The sequence below is a fragment of the Leopardus geoffroyi genome, chromosome A1 (assembly GCF_018350155.1).
Source record: "Leopardus geoffroyi isolate Oge1 chromosome A1, O.geoffroyi_Oge1_pat1.0, whole genome shotgun sequence".
NCBI lineage: Eukaryota > Metazoa > Chordata > Mammalia > Carnivora > Felidae > Leopardus > Leopardus geoffroyi.
The window spans coordinates 192518654-192524073 of NC_059326.1; the positions used below are offsets into that span (position 1 = coordinate 192518654).

The 5420-nt window shown below is 42.4% G+C and overlaps 1 pseudogene; it reads right to left on the reverse strand.

Moving 5' to 3' along the window:
- Positions 1 to 1370: 1370 nt before the first annotated feature.
- On the reverse strand, positions 1371 to 1467 carry LOC123581609 (annotated as a pseudogene).
- Between the last annotated feature and the right edge of the window lie 3953 nt (positions 1468 to 5420).

A 5420-nucleotide genomic window follows, 5' to 3' on the forward strand; every position in this document is an offset into this window, starting at 1 on the left:
AGAGCTCCACCCAGTCCCTGAGACTGGCTAGTGCGGACGGCCCAAAGCAAGGCTCTAGCCACAACCCTAGGAGCCTTCCCTTGAAGAAGGCTGTTGGCAAGTGGATAGCAAATTTACTCCCAAGCCACGGGGCCTTGCTGCTTTTAAACATTTCCTCCAACGGGGATTCTCCAGAATCCTGCTTCCATTTCCGAGGCTGGGAGGCAGAGCAAGCCTTCAGCGGCAATTTCAAACCGAGTACCCAAAAGCTATTCTCCAGGGACGTGAACTCCCACCCCAAGTCCCCAGATCAGAGCATCAAGTGCGCTCTGAACCCCACTCCTCATCTCCCCTCCAAATGAGGGTCTGTCTCATCTGTAACACAGGGCTGTAACTATCTCATAAGGTTATTGCCGTATTAATAGAAAAAAAACACCTCACACTGAGGAAGACATGTAAGTCTATTGAATAAACTATTGTTTCTGGCGTGTCTGTTATCCCTGTGATATTCAGTGTTTGTTAGCTCTGGTGCAGGCTTAACAATCATTCCATTGAGCAATACTGACATGGAGAAGGCAGGCAAAACACTCCACACCCCACCCATCTTGTGGGTTTCTAATGTCCTTTCACCCACTTGCAACTATATTCAGGAGAGGACAGCCCTATCAGGAGCTAGTCACATGAAGAGCAGTCTCCGCAATCCTTTCTTAGACTTTTGGTTTTTTTGTTTTTTGTTTTTTGTTTTTTCCTGCAGCACTGGGCCTGGTGTGTACACTGAAACAATCAAACAGGAAACACACTGTCTCCATCTCCAGAACCCCCACCCTCACCCAGAACTGGGTGTTCATTTCTCAGGTTATTGAAGAGAAATGAAAAACACAGATGGCTTGTAGTTCAGGCGGCATTGGGTATCTGTTGTAAACAGTGGAGCCTATGCTGTATTTATGGATTGCAAAATTAGAACAATTGTGTAAATCACTGATTCTCAATGGGAGGGAGGCCCCAAATGAATGAGAGGGTAGTTGGAGAAGAATATATCCAAAAATATAACTTCCTATGTGAATAAAAAAACCTTTTGTTTTGGGACCACAAACTATAGAAAGTAAGTAAGGCTTGAACAAATCTCAGCTAGGAGAGTATAGGTTAAATATTCCATTGCATATTTTTCCCTGCTTTGTCAAAGATTACTTGGCCATACGTTTGTGGGTCCATTTCTGGGTTCTGTATTCTGTTCCATTGATCTGAGTGTCTGTTCTTATGCCAGTACCATACTGTCTTGATGATTACAGTTTTGTAGTATAGCTTGAAATCTGGGATTGTGATGCCTCCTGCTTTGGTTTTCTTTTTCAAGATTGCTTTGGCTACTCGGGGTCTTTTCTGGTTCCATACAAAAAAATATGGAATGCTTCACGAATTTCTTGCGCAGGGGCCATGCTAATCTTCTCTGTATCATTCCAATTTTAGTATATGTGTTGCCAACATGAGCACGAGAGTATTGGTTAAATAAATTGAAACACTGATTGTAACATGGTTCTGCTTAAGAAGCAGATGGGGGAAATCCTTGTCCAGCCAAGCCTGTTATTCTCAATGCATGCATTTCTTATCAGGGAAATACAAATCAAAACTACATTGAGATACCACCTCACACCAGAGTGGCTAAATTTAATGACTCAGAAACAACAGATGTTGTCGAGAACGGGAACCCTCTTGCATTGCTGGTGGGAATGCAAACTGGTAGAGCTACTGCGGAAAACAGTGTGGAGGTTCCTCAAAAAATTAAAAATAGAATTACCCTATGACCCAGCTATAGCACTGCTGGGAATTCACCCAAGGGATACAGGATTGCTGATGCATAGGGGCACTTGTACCCCAATGTTTATAGCAGTACTTTCAACAATAGCCAAATTATGGAAAGATCCCAAATGTCCATCAACTGATGAATGGATAAAGATGTGGTATATATATATATACACACACACACACACATACAATGGAGTACTACTCGGCAATGAAGAAGAATGAAATCTTTCCATTTGCAACAATGTGGATGGAACTGGAGGGTATTATACTAAGTGAAATAAGTCAGTAAGAGAAAGACAGATATCATATGTTTTCACTCATATGTGAAAGCTGAGAAACTTAACAGAAGACAATGGGGGAAGGGAAATTTAAAATAGTTACAAACAGAGAGGGAGGCAAACCATAAGAGACTTTTAAATAGAGAACAAACTGAGGGTGGAAGGAGATGGGGGTCAGGTGAGAAAGGAAAATGGGTGGTGGGCATTGAGGAGGGTGCTTGTTGGGATGAGCACTGGGTGTTGTATGTAAGTGATGAATCATGGAATCTACTCCCAAAGCCAAGATGCGTTTTTTTTTTAAGTAGACTCCGTGCCCAGCACAGAGCCCAACACAGGGCTTGAAATCACAACCCTGAGATCAAGACCTGAGCTGAGCTCAAGAGTCAGCCACTTAACCAACTAAGCCACCCAGGTGCCTGAGATGCATTTCTTAAAGTATATTATGTGTACGAAGATAAAATGTTTGAAATATAAGTTGACCCTTGAACAATGCAGCGGTTAAGGGCTCCAATGCCCTGCACAGTTGAAAATCTTTATATAACTTTTGACACCCCAAACTTAACTATTAATAGCCCACTGTTAGCCAGAAGCCTTACTGATAACATAAACAACCAATTAACATGTCTTGTATATTATAGGTATTATATACTGTATTCTTTTTTTTTTTTTTTTTTGAGAGAAAGACAGTTTTCAAGCAGGGAGGGGTAGACAGAGGGAGAGAGAGAATCCCAAGCAGTCTCCACACTGCCCACACTGTCCTTGCTGTCAGCAGGGAGCCCCACGCAGGGCTAGAACTCATGAACTGTGAGATCATGACCTGAGCCAAAATCAACAGTTGGACATTTAACCGACTGAGCCACCCAGACACCCGTATATATTGTATTCTTACAATGAAGTAAGCTAGAGAGAAGAAAATGTTATTAACAAAATCATAAGAGAAAATATATTCACATTACTGTACCATATGGAAAAAAATTCATATATAAGCAGACCCACACAATTCAAAACTGTGTTATTTAAGAGTCAACTGTTTTTGGATTTGAAATACAAAGTTGGGGGGCGCCTGGGTGGCGCAGTCGGTTAAGCGTCCGACTTCAGCCAGGTCACGATCTTGCGGTCCGTGAGTTCGAGCCCCGCGTCGGGCTCTGGGCTGATGGCTCAGAACCTGGAGCCTGTTTCCGATTCTGTGTCTCCCTCTCTCTCTGCCCCTCCCCCGTTCATGCTCTGTCTCTCTCTGTCCCAAAAAATAAATAAATAAACATTGAAAAAAAAATTTAAAAAAAAAAAAAAAATGAAATACAAAGTTGGTGGGTGGCAGCGTTCAGTTTGAACCCAGACCCACCCTCTTCCAGGATCTCAGGACCTCTTCTCAAGAGCACTTCCTTTAAAGGAGAGCAGCCAGGAGAGGGGCATCTTACACAACCTTGGGGTGACAAGAAAGCTGAGCAATTCCTCAAAGACAGGATGAAGAGAAAACCCAGGAGGACCAAAGAGAGATTCTCATTTATGCAAGCCTTACTGAGGACCTACTATGCACCAGAATTATACCACCGAGATACACAAAGCTCCTGCTTGAAATGACTATAGAAAAAATTGCCTGCTACTCCAGGGAAACACTGACCACATAAGCTAAAAACGTTCAGGAAGAAAAGAACCAGAGGTAGAATCGTGGACAGGACCAGGAAGGAAAGTCTGGATGGGAAAGTCTATGAGCAATGATATAAGGGTCGGGATAACAGAAGATAGAGAAAAACAAATTCTCCACATAGTAAGTGATCAACAATGCGTCCACATAACAGTGATGCCCAGAGCATTAAAAAGTGGGAAGTAGGGGCACCTCGGTGACTCAGTCAGTTAAGCATCCGACTCTGGATTTTGGCTCAGGTCATGATCTTGTGGTTGGTGGGATCGAGCTCCCCGTCAGGCTCTGAACTCAAGCGTGGAGCCTGCTTGGGATCCTCTCCCTTCAGCACTCTCTGCTTCCTGCCCCTCCCCCACTTGCACACACACATGCACACACGTGTGCGCTCACTCTCTCTCTCCCTCCAATAAACTTAAAAAAAAAGTAGGAAGTAGTGGGGAGTACTGTTATATGAAAGGAGCTAGATTAAGGTGGGCATTGGATCAGGTAGCAAGGTTTGATCAGTGCAGAAGGCAGACTCGGTCTGCAGGGAAATCTATACGTTATAGAAATATCTGGAGTATTAAAAAAAAAATACTGCTACCTCTGAAAGGAGAGAGGAGGAAAAACATGGATAAGTTATACAAAATTAATTAATTTGTGAGCAAGAATTGTGTGTTTCCTGAGCCCTTACATGGTGCCAGGAATTAGGCAGGGAAAGATGACTAAGATATAGTCCTTCTTTGGCCAAATAATGACACATGCGGGTAATGGGACAGCATGAAGCTATTAAAAAGAATGTGGTAGTTCTTAAAGGAACTATATATAACAATCTCCAAGTTTGCGTGCTAAGTGAAAAAAGCAAGGAGCAAAATAAGCATGTACAGTGTGCTGTTTCTAAAGAAGAGGAGGAGACTTACATGTTTATATTTACACAGACAAGCTCTGGGTGGATATGCAAAACACTGGTCACAGAAGGTGTCTCTTGGGAGAATTAAGGGACTGGCAAAGAGTGAAAAAAGACTTTTTACTATAGACACTCTTTGATCTTCTTGTATTTTATATCAGGTACACATATTGCCTATTCAAAAATAGTTTTTAGAAATTTAAAAATAAAACTCCGTTCTTTTTCAAAAGAGCTCACCATTTCAGGTCATGGATCCCGTATCCTAATGTTAGCTGTTTCAGTCAACATGTAAACTTAACCTCTACAGGAGTACCTTTCCTGCATCTAGATTCACCAGAATATATAGTGATATAATAGTTGATGAATTTCTCCTCCTTGCCTGCCCTCAGCAGCAACAGAAACAATAAAAATGAGAAAATGAGATCTTCTGGTCCATGTAACCTTTTTATCCACCTGAATTGCCTACTTTCTGCCTTCCACGGTATAGGATACCCACATCTTAAGTTTATTATTTTTTTAAAATTAATCTCTATGCTCAACGTGTGTCTGGAACTCACTAGACATCTAGAGTAGCAGCCTCCCATCAACTGAGCCAGCCAGGCGCCCTATTTTTAAAAATCTGATTTGATTTGATTTTTTTATAAAAAAAATCTGGGCCTTTTAAAAGGCCCAGAGTTTGGCCGAACGGGCTCTTAGAGGCTCCTACTTGAAGTGCGCATTTCCTCTCCGCTTTCAGATGTCCTTCGACCAGAAGGGCGTTTTTGTCTCCAGTCCACACAGACCCAAACTTTTTCTCTCGTCACGTGCCTGGCCCGGGCCAGTCGGCTGTTTCGTA